The 26602-nt window shown below is 39.7% G+C and overlaps 1 protein-coding gene and 1 pseudogene across 1 annotated transcript in view; both read left to right on the top strand.

The window, feature by feature from the left end:
* LOC140212298 (aryl hydrocarbon receptor-like) overlaps positions 1-26602 on the top strand; it is a 191450-nt gene that overhangs the window by 87668 nt on the left and 77180 nt on the right. The window lies entirely within an intron of this gene.
* LOC140212346 (ferritin heavy chain, oocyte isoform-like) lies at positions 3848-4352 on the top strand (annotated as a pseudogene).

Below are 26602 nucleotides of genomic sequence, written 5' to 3'. Positions count from 1 at the left end.
ATGAGTATTTAAAAAAGGATTTGGGATTACCTTTCAATGGATTGGAATGCAACTCAACAATTAGGGAAATCAATCCTGTTTTAGACAATTGTTGAAATTGTATGCCTTCCTTAGTTCCCAGCTGAAATGCAGCTGTTGTTTTAATTCAGGATCAGCAATAAAAATGTTGTATTTTGCAAGTAGTCCAAGTTGCAGATGGGTTTGATTCAGTGAGGTGGTGCGTAGGGAAGTTATCAATTGTGGAGTTACTGTTAAGTGGGGTTGCTAAATGGTTTGAGAAAATGAACACTTTGAATGTCTATTGTTTTACTCAAAAGTTTTTCATCGGAATTTTACTTTGTTTTGAATATATTTGGTAGACCTATAGATGATAGCTGGGACTGACCAGGTTGTTTCAGAGTGGGGCACAAAGGCGTTATCCCATCCTTGTGATTGAACATTAGTACTCTTCACAGCAGTGCTATCCTGAGTGTGACATTAACCTCCATTTGATATTACGTCCCCACTGACTACTGTCAACTGGTTGATGATATTCATACCTGCATGCATGCATGATTGGGCATCTGATAGAAACAAAACCGAATGTTGGAAACAGAAGGCAATCTTGGAGAGAGAAACTGAGGTCATATTATAGCCTGCCAACCTTTCATCAGAAATGGGTACAAATTGAAAAAGCTGGCTATCTGAAATTGTGTAATGTGCCTGGTCAGAAAATGAAATGTTAATCCTACTCCATGGACATCACTGGAATAGTGCAAGATGGAAGAGACAGGGTGATCAGAGCTGGAATGTGAAAGAGTTTTAAAATGATAGGAACTAGAAGCTCAGGGTCATCTTTCTGGACCAAGGCAACCATAAAATCTCTGTTTCTCTGTTAAGAGAAATTATGTCGTGATCACTAAATGTGATACAACAGGTTAGAAAAAGTGCAAGTGAGTTGTTTTTCCTGCTCCACTTTTGTTTCCTGGGTAGGGATGGAGGGGTTTGGTGATGGTGTTGTTGAAAAAGTGGGGGGGGGGAGGAGTTAGTTAGCTGACCATGAGTTACTTATCTTGTGGTTGCATTGGAGAATACAATGACAAAGGAAGTGAGTGTTGGTGGATATGGAAGAGTTGGTCAGTAAATCGTGTGAGGAACAGTCGGTGCAGTGTGCTAAGAGGTGAGGTGCACACGCCTCTGTGAAGGTGATGATCTATTCCACCTGGAGTCTGGTGGAGTGGAAGATGGCGATAAGTGGAACCCTCTTTCTGTATATGAGGAGGGCTGAGAACAGAAGAGCAGGGAGAGGAACAGATGCGGCTGAATACCCTGACGACTATGCTGGAAGCAAACTCATGGCTAGAGAGAAAAAAGACACCTCTGAAGTGCTCATGTGGAGAGTGTTGCCATCAAACAAATAGGTTGGAACTTGAGAAACTGGAAGAAAGGAATGGATTTCTTCTAGGGAAAAGGGTGAAAGAAAGTGTAGTTAAAACCCCTGTGAGACTTCATAAACTTAAAAAAAAATATTGATTGCTGATCTTGAAATGTAGATAGAGGTCGAGAAAAGGAAAGAAACATCGGAGATCATCCATGTGAAAATGGGAGCGGTGTGGAAATTGGTGATGATGAAACTATTAAGTTTGAGATCACAAAGAGGTGCCAATACAGTCATAAGTGTGCTTGAAAAAGAGAAGGGTGGGGATCTGAGTGGGACTGAAACAAAGTTCGTTCCCTTTATCCTGTAAAGAAGCATACCTCCCTTAAGCCGTGCAAGTTTTCGTGGCTGCACTTAGAATTCAAGGAGAAGATTTTCAATGTGAGAACAAGTTCAGCCATGTGAAAGTGTGATGGTGGTGGAGCAGTAATGATTTTGGGCCTCTGTTCAAGGAAGAAGTAAATGATCTTAGACAATCCTGTTGTGGGATAGAGGTGAAAGGGATTTAACGGTCTTAGTGAGCCATTTAGGATCATGGAAATGGAAACTGTCAAAATGTCAGAGGACATGAGAGATACTATGGATGTAGCTCACAAGATTAGTCAAAAAGTGATGGAACAGATTTAAGACAGGAATAAATAGAGCTCTGTGGGATAAGAAAAGGTCAAACCAACAGATCCACCAGTACAGTCCTAGGCTTGTGGATATGGGAGAGCAATCAGAGGTGGGCCATCCAGGGAGAAGAACTATAAAACTGTAAAGGAAAAATTAGTTTTTTGACCTAATAATCCAGCCTAGTGATCACTCAGATGAGCTTTTGCCAAGTATTTAGCACCACTTGGAAATCTCCCTCTAAGTCACTCACCATCCTGACTTGGAAACATGTCACTGTTCCTTCACTGTCACTGGGTCAAAATCATGGAATTCCCTCCCTGACAGCACTGTGGGTGTACCTACACCTCAGGGACTGCATCAGTTCAAGAAGTCAGCTCATCACCACCTTCTCAAGGGCAACAATAATGGGCAATAAATCCTGGCTTAACTGGTGACACCCACATCCCGTAAATGAATAAATAAAAACAATTATACACGCAGCTTATTTGCGAGTTGCTGAAATTTGCCCTGAGCTCTTCTTATTTCATAATACAAAACAAGCACCAGAGATCATGGCTGATTTTGCTACCTTTAACTCAATTGTGTCTATTTCCTGTAAGTTATGTGATATGGTGCCTCCTTTAAATATCATGAACCAATTTTAATCGACATATACATTTACATGTATTAAGAAGTTGCTGTGTTGTGTTGGCATGACATGTGACGTTCAACAATGACAAAGGATAAAGAATTCAACGAAAATAATGTCAGAGGTTAAAGTCTGGTTATGGAATAATGTGCATAAATACCAGCATGTATTTACAATGTAAACAGCATTATAAACAGTGGTTTAAGCCTTTAACAAACAGTGCAGTAATTGAGGTATAGAGAAGTCTGGGGTTCCTAACTAGTAATGGATAATAAGATTCTTACTTCCTTATTAGTAAATTCGTCTATTATCCTTGAGAAAAAAGGTTATATTTTGACCGTTATCATGCCAAAGGAGGTTCAATGGGTTTATCAGTATTTTGAGAAGCTGACAAGTGAATTTTATTCCAGCGGTGATGTGAGAATTAACATCTCCAAGTGCCTGAGTGATGATGGAGCTTTTTGTTGCTTCTCTGTGGGGTTCTAAGTGTTGTGGACATCCAACGTACAGGGCTCCAGGGAAAGCAATAGTTCATTTTCTTTAGCTGGCAGCCTGTTTAAAAGTAAAAATAAAAACTATTATTGTCATATTATTTACTGTGGGACTTTGTTTGCACTGGGATCACATGACCACTCTACTGTATGAGTACATTTCTGTGCAGCTTGACTTTGACAGAAAGTGTTTCCTCTGGGTACGGGTATCACTGTAACAAAACTTGCCTATGTCTAAACTTCAATCCTTTTGCAATCAATGTTAACATGCCATTTGTCCTCTTGATGAACTTGACTGCTAATTGTTTGTGATTGATGCACAAAAACTCCTAGATCACTTTGAACGTCATTCATTTGCTGCCTCTTTCCATTTTGACTTTGGATTCTTTTCACTAAACTGTATGACCTCATACCCTCCCACATTATCCTTCCTTTGCCAATCTTTTGCCCACTCACTCAATCTGCATCCCATTGCATTGTCACAATATCCCTGTCTCAGCATGCCCTTCCACCTATTTTTGTGCAATTGGCAAATGTGGTTATTTTACATTCTGCCCTCTACTTCAGCTCTTTAACAAAATAAAGGTCCTTTGGGTACTCCACAAATAATATAGTATTTGTTCAATGAGCTGAGGAAGGAAGGTTCTTCAGGAGCTTCCCCAGGTGATAGTGAGTTGTAGTTGTCCACTGAACAGGATGGCTTCCCGAGTTTGTCAGACCTTCCACAAAGAGTGTGAAGGTACAGTCAACAGGCAGATTAACATGGAGCTCTACTCTTCCTAAGTTTATCTCTCCTTGTCCTTTTACTTTGTCTGGGATGACACTAGCCTACATCACTTCTCCAAGTTCTTCAGGGAACAGTCCCATGAGGGACAGCAGCATGCCGAGAAATGGATGGAATTCCAGGCCGGATCGTACTGGAGGACATCAAGGAGCCAGAGTAGGATGAGTGGAGCAATGGTCTGGAGGCGATGCAGATGGAGAAGGATGTGAACCTGAGTCTCCTGGATCTGCACAAGCTCTCCAATCAGCATGGTGACCCTCATCTGTGTGGCTTCCTGGAGAGGAACTACCTGGACAAGTAAGTGAAGATGACCAAGAAGCTTGGAGATTACATCACCAACCTGAGGAGACTGGGGTCTCTGAGTATGGCCTGGGAGTGTACCCGTTTGACAGACTGTCCCTGGAGGAGAAGGAATAGAAGGACTTGATGTTATTATCTGTTAAATTTGTAAAAGCAAACTCTCTACTTGTGTGAATCTTAACTTGACCAACTCAGAAGTATTGGAATGATATATCAACTGTGAAAATAAACGTCAAAATACTTCTTTAACAAAAAACAAAAATGACAATGTGACTAAACACATTGATGAAGGAAGAGCAGTAGATGTAGTGTATATGGATTTCAGCAAGGCATTTGATAAGGTACCCCATGTAAGGCTTATTGAGAAAGTAAGGAGGCATGGGATCCAAAGGGACATTGCTTTGTGGATCCAGAACTGGCTTGCCCACAGAAGGCAAAGAGTGTTTGTAAATGGGTCATATTCTGCATGGAGGTCGATCATCAGTGGTGTGCCAGGGATCTGTTCTGGAATCCCTTCTCTTTGTGATTTTTATAAATGACCTGGATGAGGAAGTGGAGGGATGGGTTAGTAAGTTTGCTGATGACACAAAGGTTGGAGGTGTTGTGAATAGTGTAGAGGGCTATCAGAGGTTACAGCAGGACATTGATAGAATGCAAAACTAGGCTGAGAAGTGGCAGATGGCGTTCAACCCAGATAAGTGTGAGGTGCTTCATTTTGGTAGGTCAAATATGATGGCAGAATATAGTATTAATGGTAAGCATCTTGGCGGTGTGGAGGATCAGAGGGATCTTGGGGTCCAAGTCCATAGGACACTCAAAGCAGCTGTGCAGGTTGACTTAGTGGTTAAGAAAGCATATGGTGTATTGGCCTTTGTCAATCGTGGAATTGAACTTAGGAGCTGAGAAGTAATATTGCAGCTATATAGGACCCTGGTCAGACCCCACTTGGAGTACTGTGCTCAGTTCTGGTCGCCTCACTACAGGAAGGATATGGAAGCCATAGAAAGGGTGCAGAGGAGATTTACAAGGATGTTGCCTGGATTGGGGAGCATGCCTTATGAGAATAGGTTGAATGAACTCGGCCTTTTCTCCTTGGAGAGACGGAGGATGAGAGGTGACCTGATAGAGATGTATAAGATGATGAGAGGCATTGATTGTGTGGATAGTCAGAGGCTTTTTCCCAGGGCTGAACTGGTTGCCACAAGAGGACACAGGTTTAAGGTGCTGGGGAGTAGATACAGAGGAGATGTCCTGGGTAAGTTTTTTACTCAGAGGGTGAGTGCGTGGAATGGGCTGCCGGCAAAGGTGGTGGAGGTGGATACGATAGGGTCTTTTAAGAGACTTTTGGATAGGTACAGGGAGCTTAGAAAAATAGAGGGCTATGGGTAAGCCTAGTAATTTCTAAGGCAGGGACATGTTCGGCACAGCTTTGTGGGCCGAAGGGCCCATATTGTGCTGTAGGTTTTCTATGTTTCTATGTGATATCATTCCAATCTGAAAAAGACCCATTTATTCCAACATTCTGGCGTTGATGCGATAACCAATTTTCAATACATGTTACTAAAAAAGCCTTTACTTCTTTAATCCTGCCTTGGATACTCACACTGTCATTCATTTCTGTCAAAACCACTGTGCTTTCAGTAATGAGCAAAGGGAGCGCCATCACGTATGTAATTTGTAATTACATATGTAATAAAATACCAATGCAATTTGCAGCCATTCTCCAGAGCACCGTTTTTATCACTTATTGAATTTTGTATCCATGTTGCCAGCATGTATTTATTCCATTATCTAGTTTTGTTCATAAATATGACGTGCTGTCATTAAATGCCTTTTAAATGTCCGATTAAGCACCAGCAATCATGCTGATCCTCATTAATCCTTTCCATTATCTTGTCAAAAAATGCAATCAAGTTAGTCGAACGTGCTGTAACTTGGCTCTTCTGATTGTTCAGCTATCCATTAATTTTCTTTCTGATTATGGATTCTGTGATAGATTTTGTCTCATAATGATAAAAGTGACTGATTTTGTTATTCAGGTGAGCCCTCCTCCCCTTTTTAATAATCATGTATCATTTGCAAGCTTTCATTTCTTTCAGCCTGCCTGCCTTTCAGCCGCATTAGAAGCTTGCAGTTAGTACATCAGCAATTTTATCCTTGCTTTTCACTGCGATTTGCAATGAATTTCATTCAGACAGAGTGATTCACTTATTTTACCTGCTGATTGGTTTCTTTGGGCCTCACTGTGAAATCCACTGCACTGGAGTGTAACATAGTGCCCCAGCAGCTCCAGCTTCAGAGGAGTTCGTATCCTTTGTAAACGCTGAATAATTTCTCAGTTGTATCTTGCCTTACCCTATAATTTCAGGTTTGACCCCTACTCAAAGGTACATGTGCCACTACGAAAAGTTACTGATAAAATGCCTATTGAATTCCCTTTTTTTGCATAACCTTTGATGTAAACTGCCTCAAGACTGTTACACAGGAAGGTAAAGAGATAAACATTTTTCATTGATCTTCTTAAGAATGTATTACGATAGTGGCTATAAGCTCAGTCAAAGAGGTAGGTTTTTAATATTTTAAAAGAAGATAGAGAGCCAGATGAGGTTGTGTTTATTGACCTGAAAGTGCCTTCAAAAGTAAGGAGAAGGACAAGCCTTTTAGTTCTCATTAGTGTTTTTCAGTGAATTCTTTCTAACTTATACATAGAATTGATAGGGCTGTTTTGTAGTCATCTTGGTACACACCTTGTATTCTTCTCACATGGGATGTCCCTGAATGTGCTTACCCTTTGTAGCCTTACAACTCCCAGCCTCCTGCTGGCCTTACTGCTGCAGAGTGGGCCACAAGCAGTGGGTCTGCTGCAAGTGGGGAGGGTCCCAACCACGGTCCAAAATGTTTTCCCAACAACATTTGCTCTGAGAAGGACACTGTTTCCAAATGGGCACCTGGCAATGTTTGAAAAACAATTAAAGCATTAAAAAACATCAAGTATTAATATAATTTCTTCATGTTAATATTAAAATTGTATTCAACATGTAAATTATTAAAACACTCATATTAACTTAAATAAATAAAGATAAAACAAACTACTTAACCTCATTCAACTTTTTGGCGACAGCCAGTAACCTCAACTAAATGAATTGCGTTCTATTAGATGAGTCAATTGTGGACAATATAGAGATGAAGCACAGAGCTGAAATACTGTATATTCAATTCGGCTGCTCAACTGAGTTCTATGGTGTAATAAGAGTCTGAGCAATGAGATCTCCAGATCCAGTCCTATACTTTGTAATCCCATTCACCCATGAGCTAATGGTTAATGTTTTATAAGCAATATAATTTTCTTCCAAGCATCCTGGATTCATGAAAGTTTCCAATCTTCATCATACTGTGATGATTCCACAAAGTGAGTCCATATAAATTTTGGTATCTTATTGATACATCTTGCTGTGGTTAGACATACTTCCTCGATTGTACTATTTTTCTATTAGAGTCAAATTTGAATGGCACACGCAACAAGTTTTCTATAAATCTGTAATTCTAATTCAAGCCACAGTGGATGTGAACAACGATCAGATACTTTCTAAAATCACCAAATGACAATATATCAACAGGGATTATGGATGGATAATAAATATTGCCTTGCCCACATATCCATATCCATAAGAAAAGAAACAAAATCATATAGCTATCACACATCAAATGGGGTGTGTCCAAAGCATAACTGGACCATTTCTTTGGCACAAACTCTCTTCATCAGGGCCATCTGGGCGTTAGATTCACTTCCTTCATCCCCCTTACCATCTTTTGAATGTAGTCCAATATCTTTCTCACCACACTTGCGGAGCTAATTTCCTGATTCTTAAATTTGAAGTAAAATTTATGTACTTTTACTATATTAGATACCTTTGTAGATTTTTGAAATCATTCCTGAAAAATTCCCATCAGCTCATCATTTTCTTTTAGTGTCCTTCTGATCATATGAAAGAATCTTGTTTCCCAGTGACCCATGTTTTACCCATATTCATATTAGCTTTCTTCCAGCTGCTAGCACAGAATTGTTATGGATCAATTTCAGTACAGGACTTGTGAAAATCATTTGTCTCCTGAACTGGCTTCTACTTTGGTATAAGTTTAAGTTCATCTGAAGTTTCGTCATTCATTGCTTAACTCTTACCCAGTTCCTTTAAGCCACCATTGGCTGCTATGTCTTCAATACTTAAATGTTAAATTTTACAGTTCAGTATTTGACTTTTTCACACCACCAAACAACCAACTACCATTGATGAAGATCCACCAACAGTATTGCTTAAATTCAAGATTTTCATTTAAAATGAACAGAAGAGTGGCAGTGAAGATCAACCTAAAATAAAACGTTACAATACCGTGAGAATATGGTGGCTATGAATATACATACAGTGGACCGGTTAATCATTTAATCAGGGCAGCTGCTTATTTGAGACAACTCTCAAAGAACAAAAACTAATCAAGAGAATTGCCGGGATTCCCCTTGCTTATTTGGAACACTATTCCACTTAATTGGGCAGGAGACTGTCGCCGAACAGGTTCCAACTAGAGTCAGCCGTGTGCACTAGAGTGGTTATTAGATGCTACAACCTGCTTCAAGCAAAGTTTTTAAATAGCATCACTCGTGTGTGGTTGTGTTCAAAAAGCAGTGATTTTTGTCACTGATAGTTGATGAGAAATAAGCAATAAGATAACTCTGAGCTGTTTTGCTCACTGCTGTTTCAAGCATTCAGGCTAGAAGATGCCAGAAACGACCGGGAGTGAAAATGAAACTATATTTTAGTGTTTCAACAAGTTAGGAACTCCAAAGAATTTGAAGATTTTGATCTTGAATGTTGAATGTGACAACGAAAATGGAGATTTGGAGGATGCAATCATTGATAGCATTGTATGGAGGCATTCTATGATACGTGTGTATTAAGTGTGTGCATTGATTTTGTTCATTGCGTACACTGGATCAATTCCTCTGTCGAAAGCTATTGGGAACTAATATCGTTTTATAATACTGTATTGTTATTGGTACAGTCCTAATTTATTCTGTATTTCACTCAATTACATAACTTTTTACTCAGTTAACTGGCAGTGTCTTTTTTATACCTTTTTAACTACTTTCATGAGACTTTGGCTAATTGAGGCAGCGGCTTCAATCGGCCAAAATTATCTGATCCTAATTTGTCCCAATTAACCAGAACTCATTGAGGGAAATGATCAGCTATGAAAAAATGGCAGAACAGACATGATGGGCCAAATGGCCTAATCCTACTCCTATATCTGATGGTCGAATTAGAAAGTGGGATAGTTTCGATGATATTTGTATAGGTGGCCATGCACAGTGATGGTTTTCAGTTCAGGTGACTGACCCTGGCAGTGAGAATTTGACGGACAGTAACTCCTGTGCACACGGAACTCAAAATGATGGGTCTCCGGCTCATAATTATACTGAAGGCAGAATCAGATAGGTGAGATGATTCACCAAACCAACGCTGCCTGAGCCAGGGGCCTGTTCACTAGACCCACACTGGGTGGGGTGGGGATAGGAACACCTGGAGAATACTGGGTGGGGTGGACCTGTTTGCTGGACCAATACTGGATGGGGGGGGAAGCATCTGTCCACTGGCCCCACGCTCAGTGTGGTTAGGATCCATTCACTGGACCCATACTGTGAGCTAAGTATCTGTTCACTAGACCCTGGCTGGGTGAGGGTGGGGATCTGTTTGTAGTAACCAAGCGTGGCTCTGCCATTTCCCTCATCAAACAGCTGTGATTGCACTAATCAGGGATAAGGGGTCCTTGGGCTCACACACTGAAATCATTTAGGATGGAAATTCCTGTGGCTGCATCATAAAAAAGCTCGCTTTGTAGCAAAAGCAAACAAAACTGACTGGATATGAGCAACATATCTTTTGCACGTTGGTTGTTTATCGATCTTTGTCTATGTATAGTTTTTCATGAGTTCTATTGCACAGTATTTATTTTCATGTAAATGCCTGCAAGCAAATGAACCTCAGGGTTGTATATGGTGATGTATATGTACTTTGATAATAAGCTTACTTTGAATTTGACTTGTCTCTTCCAGGATGCTATGAAATCAAGATGACAGATATTGGTGATAGGATTCCTGTGAAGTTATTTAACCCCCAGGTTACTTTAGCTTTGTTACAGCACCTAAAAACTTCCAGCACTTGCCCTGTGCATGGGCCCAACAAGCAGGTATTGAGAACTATTATAGCACAGAATAGGTTGTTAACCTCGTGTGCTCCTTTCCTATTTTTATGCTCTCTTTGAGTCTTCTGTGCTACCTCACCTCATCCTCTCTGCACATCCGACTCTTTTCTCTCTCGTGTATCTTAGATAGGTTCAGCAAAAAAATGAAGCAATGCTATCTGCCTTGCCTATTCTACGTGATGGCAAATTCCATATTCTAATCTCTCTGGGGAAGGACTTCTCTAGTTTCAAGTTTCTAGCAGTGAGTGGTGGGCTGGTGTTTCTGCTGGTGAGTGGGTTGAATTCACAGGAAGATGAATGGCCTGATTCACGTGACTGTGTGTTATGGCTTTGACCTCAAATTTCTAAAGCGAATCTGTGACCTTATCTTGAAATATTCTTCATGGGTGCAAAACTGTAAAATTAGATCTGAAAAACATTAAAATATTCATAAATTAAAATGAGCAAGAAAGAAGGAATTTTCATTTATATAGAGCACCATCTACATCCTTAGGATATTTTAAGGAGTTTTACAGGGAGCAAATTATTTCTGGAATGTAATTGTTGTCATTAACACAACAGGAGTCTGCTCACAGCACAACCCATCATCATCATGATGAAAATGACCAGACCATCTGTTTCTTGTTGCTGCTGTATGAGGGGTGAAGGACATAGGGGACCACCCCAACCTTATCCCCCTCTTCAGCTGTCTTCTCTGAAATCTGTAACAATGGCCAATCACCAAGGAACCAGTCGTGACCAAAGTATCAAAGTTTGTGGGTGGGGAGGGGAGGAGGGGATATTGCAAAGGGAGAAGGTAGAAGCAATTGGAAAATGGCAAAAGATATATTTTCTTTGAATCTGACAATATTTAACATAAGCAACCTCGGAAGATCAATAGCTCTAAAAATGCAAAAAAAAACTAATCCTAGCGTCACAGAACTGATATTGCAGTTGATGAAACATATCATCTTTGTTCTTTTAGAACACAAATTTAAATTGTCAGAATTCTGTTTCATGCTTATTTATCACTGTAAATACCTAAGTTCATCGTCTTCCTGTTTAATGGAATGGAACAGAAAAGGGCATAACCAGCAAACTTATGTTGTGTTGTTAGGCTCTTAGGCTAGTCTTTGTATAACTTGAAACTCAAGAATTTAATTTGATTTATTGAGTTGCTTCATCTTTGGTAGCATGCACTTAATGCAGTTTTTCTTTTCCCACAGCTTCATGGCATTATTATCGCCAAGTATCCCTGACACAAATAAATATAAATGGGAACTGGCAAGAGTCGCCAAATAACTTCTCTTTTAATGTTAGGGGCATCTGAAAAGAATTAAGAAAATCTCAGCCCAATTATTTCCATTCATTTCATCAACGAATGGGAGTGATTTTTTGGAATTTTGCTATGTAGCAGACCTGAGATTTTCACCAAATTTAAAATAAACTTTTAATTTGCTTTAAAAACTTTTCATCATAAACCCCAAGCCAGAAATACTTTTCACATCATCCACCAATGTCATTTGAGCATATATAGTTAAGTTTCACTTACTCAAAATGCTGGGACATCATACCTAATACTTTTCCATCACACAAAGAACATTAATTCAAGAAAGGATCTGCCACTCCATTCTCAAGAGGGATTTCAGCCATCATCGTCGTGCTATCCCTCGAGGTCGAGGATGATGGTCTTCATTCTGTTGATCTACTTATGGGCTCTCAAGTGGCTTATGAGTCCAATCTTGGCCTTGAAAGTTCTTCCGCCTTCAGGACAGGTAGTTCCAGATGGTAGATCGGGCTTTGGTTGTTGCTGCCTCTCTTTCCATTTTCTTCTCTTTTCTTCTAATTCTGCATATCTGTTGGCTTCGAAAGTTGCTGTTCCTTCTCGGATGATGGCTTACCAGAGTTTCCTGTCCTTGGCATTGGTTTCCCAATTGTTGATGTCGATGTTACATTTCTTCATGTTGGTTTTTAAGACGTCTTTGAATCTCTTCTGTTGTCCGTCTCTTTTATGTTTGCCTTCTTTAAACTGGGAGTAGAAGATTTGTTTTGGCAGACATTCATCTTTCATCTGAACAACATGACCGCTCCATCTTAGTTGGTTCTTGATGATGTAGGCTTCAATGCTTGTTGTTTTTGCTTCATTTAGCATACTGACGTTGGTTCTTCTATCTTCCCAGCTGATATTTAAGATGTTTCGAAGACAGCGTTGATGGAACTTTTCAGGTGCCTTCAGATGTCGTCGGTATGTTGTCCAGGTTTCTGATGCATATAGGAGCGTTGGGATTACCACTGCTTTGTGCACTAATATTTTGGTGTCTGTTTGGATGTCACGATCATGAAAGACTCTTGTTTGGAGACGTCCAAAAGCTGTTCCAGCACATTTAAGATGATGTTGGATCTCGTCATTAAGGTCAACATTGGAGGAGAGGTGACTTCCAAGATACGGAAATTGGTCCATGTTTTCCAGGGTTGTTGGGCCAAGTTGGATTGATGATTCTTTCGGATTTGTCTCAGTTGGTGACAGTTGATAGATGATCTGAGTCTTCTTGGAATTGATGGTAAGTCCAAGTTTTGTGTGTGCACGGTTGAAGGCAGTCAGAATCTGTTGTAGGTGGTTTTCTGAAAGAGCTGCAACACTGTTGTCATCTGCGTATTGGAACTCGATGAGGGAACTCGTGGATGTCCTTGTTTTGGATTTGAGACGGGCAAGATTGAAAAGTCTGCCATCTGTTCTGTAGACAATTTCAATTCCTGGGGGTAGGTCGTCCTTGATAATGTGGATGATTGTCGCAATGAAGATGGTGAACAAAGTTGGGGCAATCACACATCCCTGTTTTACTCCTGATCTAACTTGAAAAGATTCACAGTTACTGTTGCTGACCATGACTGTGGCAAGCATGCCAACGTGGAGGAGTCTCAGGATTCGAATGTACCTTTCAGGGCATCCATAGGTGGATAGGACATCCCATTGGAGTTCCCTTGATACCGAGTCAAAGGCTTTGGTAAGGTCAACGAATGCCATGTACAAAGGTTGAAGTTGTTCACAACATTTTTCTTGTAGTTGTCGCATTGTGAAGATCATGTCGATTGCTCCACGTGATGGTCTAAAACCGGCTTGTGTCTCCGGAAGGATCCTCTCAGCTAAAGGCTTGAGCTGGTTTTTCATGATGTGGGTGAGGATCTTTCCTGCTGTTGCTAACAGGGAAATTCCATGATAATTTCCGCATTCGGATCGATCGCCTTTCCTTTTGTAAATGGCAATGATTGCTGAGTCTTTAAAGTCTGCTGGTACGTCTTCATTTATCCAGATCTTGATGAGAGGTTGATGCAGTTGATAATGAAGCGGGTTACCTCCAATTTTGTAGACCTCGGCTGGTATTCCTTCGAGTCCAGCGGCCTTGTTGTTTTTCAAGGTTTTGATGGCTTCCTTGACTTCTTCAAGTGTTGGTATTTTGCTTAGGGTCTCATCAACGGGCTGTTTTGGAATGTTGTTAATCACATTCCCGTCAAATGAGACAGTTTGATTTAGAAGATCTTCAAAGTGCTCCCTCCATCTAGAATTGATGTCAGCATTGCTCTTCAGGATGGTTGAATCATCTTTGCTTTTGAGAGGGGCTTGACCGTGTGTGGATGGGCCAAAAATAGCTTTAGTTGCATTGAAAAAGCCTCAAGTGTCATTGGCGTCTGCTAGTTATTGGATTTCCTGAGCTTTCTTCCTCCACCATTGGTTTTTCAGGTTTCCGGTGCTCTTCCGGAACTGCAGCCTTGCATTCCTGATAGTGTTTTCTTTTGGTAGACAATTGTTGGTCATTTTGTAAGGTAATGAAAGCTTTTCTCTTTTCGTCAATGAGCTGTTGGAGTAGTTTGTCGTTATCATCAAACCAATCCTGATGTTTTTTCGTCTTGAACCCAATTGTTTCTTTGCAGGATGTGATGATAGCATTCTTCAATTGATTCCAGTGTTCTTCTACAGATAGTGGGATTTGTTGAGGCAGTTGTTCTTGAAGATTTTGTTGGAACTTCTGTACATGGCTGATGTCTTGAAGGATGTCAACATTAAATTTCTTAATTGTGTTCTGATCTTAGTGTTTCCTTTTGGGCTGAATCTTCATTCTCATGGTGGACGAGATGAGTCGATGGCCTGTCCAGCACTCGTCAGCACCAGTAACAGCTCTTGTTATCAGTACATCTTGTTGGTCCCGAGATTGTATGATGATGTAGTCGATGAGGTGCCAGTGTTTGAAGCGTGGATGCTGGCAGGAGACTTTGTGCCTGTTTTTCTGGAGAAATAGGGTGTTTGTAATCACCAGGTTATGTTTAGCACATTTGGTGAGGAGGAGTGTTCGATTGGCGGTGACCTTGCCAACTCCTTCCTTGCTTATTATTCCAGTCCAGAGCCTATGATCTTTCCCAACTCTGGCACTGAAGTCTCCCAAGAGAATGATCTTGTCATTGTTGGGAATGGAGGAAAGGACATGGTCAAATTGGGCGTAGAAGTTCATCTTTACTTCATCTTCAGCGTCCAGAGTTGGAGCATAGGCACTGATGATGGTGGTGTGTTGGTTCTTGACAAGCTGGATTCGCAGAGTCATGAGACGTTCATTGATTCCCAGTGGTTGCCCTGTCAACTTCTGAAGTAGGCTGTTTCGGATAGCAAAACCTACTCCATGGATCCTCGGTTGTTCAGGATCAAGTCCTTTCCAGAAAAAGGTGTATTCACCTTGCTCTTCCTTTAGTTGCCCTTCTCCAGCTCTGCAGGTCTTACTCAGAGCAACAATGTCAAAGTTGAATTTTTGGAGTTCCCGGGCAACAAAGGCAGTTCTCCTCTCTGGTCGGTCTGAGTTTGGGTTATCCATCAGAGTTCGTCTATTCCAGGTTCCAAATTTCATAGTTTCACTTCTCAATGTTTTTCGACCGCATGATGGTGATCCCTCTGGACATGGCTTTCCAGACAGGATGGGGTGAAGCAGACTATTTTTAGGGCGCCTTTTCTAGCCACTTCCCAGTTCAGTGTGAGCAGAGTGGATCCTAAATAGGGCTGCTCAGATGTGAATACTGCTGCCAAAGAATTTTCCTGCTTCTGTCCAAAAGCTGAGCGACTGAATCAAGTATTCACCGCTTTCGGGCCGGTTCTTGACTAGAAGCTTCCAGCCATCACATTGCTTGCTCCCGTCGCCCTCCGCCGATCGCTGAAACACTTGAAGTGGCCCACAGAGTGAAGATGCCTGTGCGTGTATTTGTTTAACATGTACTTGGTGTTGAACTCCAAGAAGCGCACGATAAATCACAAATCAACCAACTGATTCCAATGGCATGAAAACCACAACAAATGGTGCTGATGGATTTGTTGCAGCCTTCATCCGCCTTCATAGCCATTGAGTTCGAAGTAATTTCGTCTGCCTCTTCCACCATTGAGGTCTTGGTTGGATTGTTCTTTGTCAGGGACCTCACCCTCGACCTTACCGCCATGGGTGACCCCACCAGGAGCATAGCTCCAGACGGCATCGCTCTCGGGATCTCAGGACCACACAGGCTTCTCCACCGCGACAAGGTGACAATCCATGGAGAGGTCCAGTCATACAGCTTGTTAACAGTTGGGATCAGCACTAGTTGTGCTCTAAGTTTGCACTGTAGAAGTAAGATTTAGGATGGATAAGGTATGGGGCGTTAACATCATGGTCCTGAGCCAAATCAGCCCTGCCATTGCAATCCCACCAGCTTAGTACCTGAGTTGCACCAAAAAGCTTGCTTTTTTCAGGTTCCTGAACTTTATGCATGGTTTATCACAAGAAATAATTAATTTGTCCACAGCAGTGAACTTAAGCCAATTGGATCTTAGTGTCTTCAATTATAGAAAACATGATCCAAACCAGAACTTTTCTTGGCAAATTAATTATATTTCTTTATCTAGATGCTATACTGCTGGCAAAACCTTACCTTTTTGCAAGGCAGAACCTACATTGTTTTGTCTGTTAATAGATGATGGCCAACAAAGTTAAAATAGGATTACAAGTTATTCAATGCCAATATACTAAAAAGTAGCGAGCGGGGAACTTAAGAAGCAGAGAGAGGGTGAAGATATTTGGCTGTCCTACCCATTCCCACCATTCAACCAATTTATGGGTGACCTTTCTAAAACATCGTTTTCTTGCAGTATCCCCATATCCCTCCTTCTCCTTTTTGAATGAACTCAGTGCTGAGCCTTTGTAATCTTTCAGAGAAATCAAATGATCACTTGTTGCTGAGCTAGAAGAAGTATCTTCCTTCCATGAAATCTTATAAGGATTTGGTACATATCAATGGGATCAGACTTTCTCCTAAACTCTAGAGCAAGAGTTCCCAACCTGGGATCCTTGCTTAATGGTATTGGTCCAAGGCATTAAAAAAAAGGTTGGGAACCCCTGCTCTATAGAATGAGCAGGCTAAACCCTCTAATCTCTCCTCATATGGTCAACCCACCATCCCATAAGCCAGGCTAATGAATCTAGTGTTACCCTACCAACCCTCTCTGCTCCAATACCTCATTTCACTTCCGATCAGTTTTCTGCTGAAGTGGAGAATGAGTTACTGAGTATGCAGCCAATACTTGCCATAAACTCAAATATGGAACTCCTAACCATCATTGATTTCGTTATCAAGGATTGATCTTGCACTGAACATCTGACAGGCGCGTCTTCATTCTGCATTGCCACACAGTTCTGTCCCATGGCAATCGTGATCCATGGTGAGACTCTGGTCAACCTGGACCATTTCGCATATCATGGACAGATATGAGCGAAGCTGTCCAGTGCACCAGCACAGCCTTCAGCCTCCTGAGATAAAAAGTGTCTGAATTCAAGAACTCAAGGCCATTACCAAGCATATGAATTGCTGAGTTGTAGTGGTCCTTGCCTTATCTGGCATATGCTGGCAATGCTGGTGGAATCAGATACTATCTCTATGTTTAAAGAGCATTTAGAAGGTACCTGAATAGGCAAGGCACAGAGGGATTCCGAACAAATGCAGGCAAATGGACTAGCATAGCAGACATAAAGTGTGGCATAAATATGGCAGGTCAGAGAGTTCATTTCTGTGATTCTATGATCCTAAAAGTGGAGTGGGATTACAGCATATTACAAGTATGAACAGAGGTTGTATATAGAGAATAAGGACTAAAAATAGAAACATCTGTGGGCGCTTGTGATGTGTTCCAGAGTTTGAGAGGAGCAACTGGAGGATTTGCTGGAAAAATTTGATTATTTGCATGTTGGTATATGTTGAAATCTGCTTAAGCAAAAAGAGCCAAGCCAATAAACTGGAAGTCAATAGACTTGCCTCATTGAGTAGCTTTTAAAATTCTTAATCTATGGCAAATAAACTACATAACACATAAACCATGTCAGCTAATGAAACTGAAGGCAGATTTTTAACCGCGAAAAGATGCGTCGACTAATTTATTCAGGTTTTTGAGGAAACCTCAGGTGTGTGGAATCCAGGAACGCCGTGGACATTTTTATGTGAGGGTTTTCAGAGGATATTCAATAAATTACACTTGGCTGTATAGAATGAAAGCGAGTAGATAGGGTTACTGTGGGATGAGAATAACAGATGTAGATGTTTTCTCTGTTCTGGATATGAATAATAATATGCTTCTGAATCATATCTGAACTTTTTCTTCTTGGTTATATTGATGATTTGAGGATCATAACAAAATATTCTGTAAAGGAGAAAGGAACACACACATTTATTTAGAACTATTCACAACTTCAAAATGTTGCAAAATATTTTACAGCCAATAAAGCATTCTTAAGTTAGGCTGCAGTCGATCTGTACCTAATAATGTCCCACAGGCTATCATAATGACCAAAGATGATGAGGGTTTAAAGATAAATATTAACTAGAATATTATAGTGAACTTGCCTGCTTTCCACTTACTTATTAAGAAACCCAAGGATGTCATTCAACCTAATGGGTTGTCCCAGCACATGGCAGAGCAATCCCATTGGTCCCATTCCTCTTCTTATTTCCCGGTAATTTTATCCTGAATGCCCATCAAATTCTCCTTTGAATCTTTCCCTGCACTAGGGGTAATTTGCAATAGGCCTGATAGTATGGCTCTGGGATGTGGGAGAGAACTTGAACCCCTGGAGAGAACCCACACAGTCACCAGGAGAAAGAGCTAACTTCACACAGGCAACAATAAGGGTCAGGATGGAACATGGGTCCTTGGGGCAGTGAGACAGCATTACCAGTGCCACAGAATCTTTTACTTCTGCCTGGAAGAGCAGATGAGATTTTTATTTAAAAGGCAGCGCCTCTGACAGTCCAGCAATCCCTCTGAATGGCAAAGATCAGTCCGTAGTAAACACAGGAGATTCTTCAGTTGCTAGAAATCCAGAGCAACACGCACACAATGTTACAGGAACTGAGCAGGTCAGGCAACATCTATGGGGAGGAATAAACAGTTGATGTTTCGGGCCAAGACCCTTCATCAGGACCTGACCTGAGTTCCTTTAACATCTATGTGTATTACTCAGTCCGTACTACCTTCTCAACCTTCCCTGGATGAAAATGGGGAAAGGAGTTCTGAAACAAGGCATTAATGTCAAGTTGGTTGACTGTGAATGTGGAGGCAGAGTGACATTGATGTGATGACCACGTTGCTTAATGTTAGTATTCTGATTTTGTGCAGCTTGTGTACTTGAAGAACAACAACTCAAATGAAACATTTCAATAAATGAACCTGATAATTGGATCGGGGTCAGCCAATTGTATCACTCGGATGTTTCTTTCATGTTTGTGGATTGGATAATGACTCATTACGTTCAAAGTAAATTTATTTTCAAAGTATATATATGTCACCATATACAGTACAGTACTATCTTGAGATTCATTTTCTTATGGACATTCACAATATAACAACTAAATATAGTACAATAGAATCAATGAAAAAGTACACGCAAAGACTGATAAACAATCACATGATGGTTTGGCAGGTGTCACATAGTCTGTTCATATTAGAGAGATTATTTTAACCACTGTTGCATATTAGAGAGATTATTTTATCAGTTGACGTGTCTTACCTTGAAATACATATCCAGTTACTAGTGCTAAGCACACTATATACTTCTGTGAATGTTTGGTATGCTTTGCTTCTGAAATTCTCTTGCTTATGTTTCCAATTGAACTGATTTGCATATTAACAAATAAAAATCTGTCACAATGGAATAGAGCAAAAACAAGTATTTTTTAAAATGCTTAGAAACTACTTGATATATTTAGGAGTAATAACTTGCTGCAGTTTGATAAACATAAGTGAAAATAAGTTGAAACCAAAAATAAGTATATTAGCTCACCAACTCTGAGATCTCCTCAAAGCAACGTGGGCTGAAGGAGACCTGATGAATGTGTGCAGCTTCAGGACAAATAAATAGAAGGGAGCCATTCCCAGTATTGGATGATTCAAAGAGGAGTATATGGACTGGCTGCATCACATCCCGGTATGGAAACACCAATGCCCTTGAATGGCAAATCCTCCGAAAAGTAGTAGATATAGCCCAGTCCATCGTGGGTAAAGCCCTCCCCACCATTGGGCACATCTACACAAAGCACTGAAGCAAGAAAGCAGCATCCATCAATCAGAGTCCCCTACTTGTCAGGTCATGTTCCCATCTCACTGCCGCCACCAGGAAGGCACAGGAGCCTCAGGATTCACACCACCAACTGTTATTGTGCTTCAACCATCAGGCTCTAGAACCAGAGGGAATAAGTTCACTCAGCTTCCCTCACTGAAATGTTCCTACAACCTACGGACTGACTCGCTTTCAAGGACACTTCATCTCAGGTTCTCTATTTATTCCTTATTTATTTATTATTAACATTTCTTTCTTATTGTATTTGCAAAGTTTGTTGTCTTTTTCATACTGCTTGAATGCCCAAGTTGGTACAGTCTTTCATTGATTCTGTTACAGTTATTATTCTATTATGGATTTATTGAGTATTCCCACAAGAAAATGAATCTCAGAGTTGTATGTGGTGATGTACTTTGTACTTTGAACTTTCTGAACTTCGAAGGGGCATAAATTTAAAATGAAGAACAAAAGATACAAAAGTTCTCTAAACACAGAATTACATGTGGTGTCATGTATGACAAAGTTAGTTTACAAGTCACATAGGATTACTTTGGAAATGCTTGGTGAAACCTAACCATCCAGGAGGAGATTTGAATGCCAGAGGCATGCAAGCCTAAGGGCAATTATAAAAGACCCGGTAGCAACTACACTTAGAGGTCTGTTCTTCATACTCAAAGAAAAACATGCTTTGGAAGTGAAGATCAAAAAGTTCAGTTAGCTAATTCATGGATGGGGATGTTATCCCATGTGGAGAGATTGCATAGACCAAATCACTATTTCCTTGAGCGTAGAATGTGTGGTTATTTACTTAGGTTGAATAATACTCTCAAGAGGCCTGAAAAGCTACAATGAGATGTTCCCACCAGACGAAGAGTTTACAGTTGAGGGTGAGCTACATTGCAAGCTCTATTGTAGGCAGAATTTTAGATGGTGATGAGGAGGCATACAGAAGCAAGATAGATTAGTTGATGGACTGGTGTCACAGCAGCATCCTTGCTCTCAACTTCAGTAAGACTAAGGAGTTGGTTGTGGACTTCTGGAAGGGAAAGTCAAGGAAACACACACCAGCCCTCATCGAGGGATCAAAGTGGAAAGGGTGAGCAATTTCAAGTTCTTGAGTGTCAACATCTGAAGATTTTATCCTGCGACCTGGAATGCAATTACAAAGAAGTCTCGACAGCAGCTATATTTCATTAGGAGTTTGAGGAGAATTGGTATGTCACCAAAGTCACTCACAAATTTCTACAGATGTACCATGGTGAACATTCTAACTGGTTGCATCATCAGCTGACACGGAGGGGCCACTACACAGGATTGGAAAAAACTGCAGAAAATTGTAAACTCTGCCAGTTCCATCATGGGCACTAGTCTTCCCAGCATTCAGGACACCTTTAAAAGGCAATGCCTCAAAAAGGTGGCATCTGTTATCAAGAATACCCATCACCCAGGACATACCCTCTTCTCATTGGTACCGTCAAGGAGAAGGTACAGAAGTCTGAAAACACACACTCAACATTTCAGGAATAGCTTCTTCCCTTCTGCTATCAGATTTCTGAACAGACAATGAACCCATGGACACAACCTCAGTAATTTTTTTTCTCTTTTTGCACTGCTTATATCATTTAATTTTCTTTTTTTTGTACAGTATACTTATTGTAATTTACAGAATTTATTTGTATGTATTGCAACGCACAACTACCACAAAGCAACAAATTTCATGGCCAATGTTCCCTTTAAGGTGCACGCGCATACATCTTTTGCTGCTAGCACACAAAGGGATTTAAACTGTGCGCAAACGATTATCTGACTCTGCCTCATTGGCATGTTAAGTATATTTCATGATCATACACAATCTCATTTCCTTTTCTGGTTTCTGACGCATAGAGTGTTGACAACATGGAGTTAGCGATGATTTGCCTGCAGAGTTTAGGACTCTTATTTAAACTGTTTTTATCAAAGAAATTATTGATTCAGTATGTCAAATTCCATAGAAGCAGAGGGCATAGTGTGCAAAAGAACTGCTAGTTCATTTAAAGCAGAATGGCTTAATGAAAGAGTAGAAACTGCTACATCAAAAGCTTATGAGGTCAGGAACGTGCAGCTACAAGAAATATTTATGTACACTACAGAAACTGGTGTTACCTGTGTGTATTGTCACAATGTTGACAGTTGCTGGAGAATTTGCAAGCGGGATGAAGCAGAGTGATAATTGAAAACGTGACTTTTTAACATATTATTTAGCAAGTAAATCACATATGGATGGTGTGCTAAAGCTCCAGCCAGAAAATCCTTCATTACCCGCTATAGGCCTGCTTCATATGTTTTCTGTGAGGGCAGATGAACAAAAGTGAAAACAATCAAACCCAGAGGAGAACAAAATTCTTATTGACCATGTATTGCTAGTTGGTATATTGAATACATCTATATATAAAATTCAATGCGCACATGTTGTTGTCACTGGGCAAAAAAATTGCACAGCATAAGATTTTTGCAGACGCTGGTCATTACAAATTAGAGGGAATATTGGTTCATTGCATATGCCAATGATATTAAACCTGGTTCTGATTCTGAAATTTAGAATAAGAGCTCAGCCATTTGGGACAACAATAAGACTAAATTTCTTCTGTCAAAAGATTGTCCATCTTTGAGTTTTATGTACCCCAAGGCTTTTGGTACTCAATTATTCCATGTTCTGTTTCATTAAGCCATTCCGCTTTAAATGCACTACCAGTTCTTTTGCGCTTCGCACCCTTTGCTTCTTTAGAATTCAACATAATGAATAAATTATTTCTTCAATAAAAACAACATAAGTAAGCCAGTTCTAAAATCTGTAGACAAATCTTCACAAGTGATAGGCTTTTGGATATTAAAAGCTACAAGGTTTAAAGAAATCATAAAATTGTCATCACTAACATGTTATAGTTCACTATTGCATTGATGCTTACAAGAATTTGTTAATCTCTGTCATGGACTACACGTCCAAAATGCTTTAGTAGCTAGAAAGAATTTTTGGACTTCCTTTGATATGGAAAGTGCTCTGTAAGTGCAAATTTTGGCTATTTTAAAATCTATTCTGGAATTCATTCTGTAAATTTCCAGAAAACATTATTTACAAACTCAGTCAACATCTATTTAATTGTAATCACAAAGTAAGACCGTTTTCCACATTATATTTTGAAGCCCAAAGCAAACTGATTTTCTTGGTTAGTTTTCCGTCGTTAACAATTAAATCTTTTGAATAAAGGAAGGAAACCTTTTAATCATGTAAAATTAATGCAACTACTCCAGTGTCAGAGCAGCTATATCCTCCTAACTACTGATTTTCTCACTTAGATATACAGTGGATTTGGGTTAATTCGGCCATTGGTTAATCGGGGCTGCTGCTTAAAGAAGAAAAGCTAATCGAGAAGATAGCTGGGATCCCCTTTGTTTATTTGAGCCATTATGCTGCTTAATTGGAACAGAAGGCTGTTGCTGAAGTTTCTAACTAGTGTCATTTGTGTGCACTTGCAGGGCCATTAGACACTACTCTATGCTTCAAGCAAACAGTTTTTAAATAGTGTCAGCTGCATGTCAAAAAACAGCAATTTTTGTCACTGATAATTGGTGAGAAGTAAGCAGTAAGACATTTCAAAACTGCGTTTTCAAGCTTTCAGCTTGGCGATGCCTGGAACAGCCAGGAGTGAAATGAAATGATTACAGTACCTCAACAAATTAGGAACTACGAAGAATTTGAAGGTACCAATAATCATCTTGAATGTTACAATGAAAATGAAAATTTAGAGGATACAATCATCAACAGAATTTTATGAAGGCAGTCCATTATCTGCACTAGATGTCCTTGCTGATTTTGTTCATCTATAGCCAAAAGAACGTAACGTGGATAAATTCCTCCATCAAAAGTATTAGGAACTAATACACAGTTTTATAGTACTGTAGTAGTATTGGTAGTGTTCTAATTTGTTAATATTTTTCTTTTAAATACATAATTTGTTATTTGGTTTGACTTTTTTATACCTTTTAAATCCTTCCATGAAACTTTGGCTAATAGGGTCAGCCACTTAATTAGGTCAAAATGTATTGAACCCAATGTGCCCTAATCCACTGTATTTTGCAGAACTGCACAAAACCCAACGTCAGTGAAGAGGCATCTGATTTGAGTAATGCCATAGTTACTTTATGCAAAATGTCTATCACCATGTAAACCACAGGAGAATGCAACTATGTGATGATTGGATTTAGAATCTGCAGGTGTTAACTATAGTGAATTGAATTATGTATCTGCAATCATACAACAGGAAATTATGACATTTTCCCAGTGATACTTCTATCTGTGTGAATTCATTTCACTTGCCTTCACTGCAATGTAGCCTCCTAAAAACATTAGACAGTTTGTTGGTAGTTATACTTTTCTAGTTAGCAGCAGGCTTACAAAGCTCACTAGATCTGTATCTTTTTTAAACTTTATCTTGTCCTGCTGCATGATATAAAAATTAAAGTTTTGCAAGGATTTTTTGAAATACATCGCAACTGTGTAATGTGGAATCGCCCGGATAATTCAGCTGAGAAAGAACTTCAGCCTAATTCTGTCCTAAAATAAAATTACCAGATTAAAAAGTGACAAAACTAGACACCACTATTTAATTTGTCCATTAAAAAAAATAAACAAGTATATGTGGTCTTGAGGAGGAATGGTGGTAGGGTAAACTCAAACATAAGATGCAAAAAACCAGGGTTGAATTCTGCTGGCTACTGTGGATTTTTCTACTTTTGGGGATCATTTTTAAAAGATGAGAGTCTGGGTACAGTTGAATTTCAAAAGCTCCTTGGTGTGTTTGTACATAAGTAACTGAAAGATAAGAGATTAGCTTTGTTTTGATGGACAAACATTAAAACATATGGTGAAATGCATCGTTTGTGTCAGGAATGCGCTGATGGCAGTTTGCAACGTCGACATCTTCCGAGGCTAACATAGCTTGCCAACAATTTATTTATCCTAACTCATGGGAGGAAAATGAAGCACCTGGAGGAACCCATGTGGTCACAGGAAGAATGTAGAATCTCTTTACAGGCAGTGGTGGGAATTGAACCCTGATCTTACAGCTGGTGCTATAAAGCATTATACTAACTGCTTTAGTTCAATGCTGCTCCAAAGGTGCAGGAGGCAATTAGGAAGGTAACTGTTGTATTGTCCTGAATTACATAAAGATTTGAGAACAAGAGGAAATTTACATAGGAAGGACATCTCAGCCCGAAACTTCGATTGTTTATTCATTTCCATGATGCTCTCTGACCTGCCGAATTCCTCCAGCATTTTGTGTGTGTTACAGTTCTGATTTCCAGGCCTGAATTAGGTTTGTAAATGTCAAGCTAATCTGATGGGGGATAGTGTTCACAGCTGAAGTTAAATTATTAACTTTCTTTATTGCTATTATGTGTGTCTTTCAGTGTTTCAGTGATTAGGTTGGTCTTCCCTCTGTTCCACTTGTCCAAATAGAGGAGGGCATTCCCTTCATTATTTAAAGTATGTGAAAATTCATACAAGATTGATAAATTCTGATATTTAGCAAGTGAAAATTTGATTTGATTTCTCACCATTTAAATCTGGTTTATCTCAGCTTCTTAATTATTTTTTTCTCAGAATGTGTGTATTGCTTGGTCACAAGAGGACAGTTACAACATACAAATCTTTGCAAAATACTCCTCCAAACTACCCTCCAATCTATGCAATGTCTCAGACCTTTCCTGTGGTTTGACTTTTTACCTTCAAAACATTCAACTATTTAGAACTGTTTTAACCTAGTTCATCAAATGAGGAAATAGTCTTCATATCTCTTTTTGTTCCTGACAATGATTTGATCTAAATTTGTAATAAATTAATTTTATCTTGGGAAATATTGGCATATTAAAACAACCCAATGTTAAACTCTCCCCAGTATTCTCTTCCATGATTCCAGAATCCCGAATGCGACTGATTCACTCTTGCCAATTTAATGGCATGCATCTTTTGGTCATGTAATATTCTGGTTTTATAAGATTCCCTCAATATTATTCATTAAATCAAAGTACTAACAGCACCAAGTCAACTGTTAACAATGCATTGACCTGCAGTCACCAGTTATTTGGGAAGTTAATTTTAGAAGCTTCAAACAAACCTATGATAATATTCCTTTTTCAATGTCTCCATTTAACTGAGAAAAATACATTGCCTTTCTTTTAAATCAGACAGCAGGAACTTTGAGAACTCAATGTCCAGATTACAAGACAGTAGGAAAAATTAAGGAACTGAAACATCGGAGGATGAAATTTCTGAATAGGATTCAAATTCTTCAGCAACAACTCTCATTGACTTTGTGAGAATATTGTTAAATTTGCATCATTATCTCGCTGTGCCTTTTCTGTCCTTGCTGTGACCCATGGCAACAAGCTAGAAATGCATTCTGACACAATGACATTAATGCAAGCCAGGAGGAAAAAACTGGTGTTGAGTTGAAATGTTACATCACCAACAAACGATGC

The sequence above is a fragment of the Mobula birostris genome, chromosome 19, assembly GCF_030028105.1.
Source record: "Mobula birostris isolate sMobBir1 chromosome 19, sMobBir1.hap1, whole genome shotgun sequence".
Lineage (NCBI taxonomy): Eukaryota > Metazoa > Chordata > Chondrichthyes > Myliobatiformes > Myliobatidae > Mobula > Mobula birostris.
This window is presented reverse-complemented; position numbering and strand designations above follow the sequence as displayed.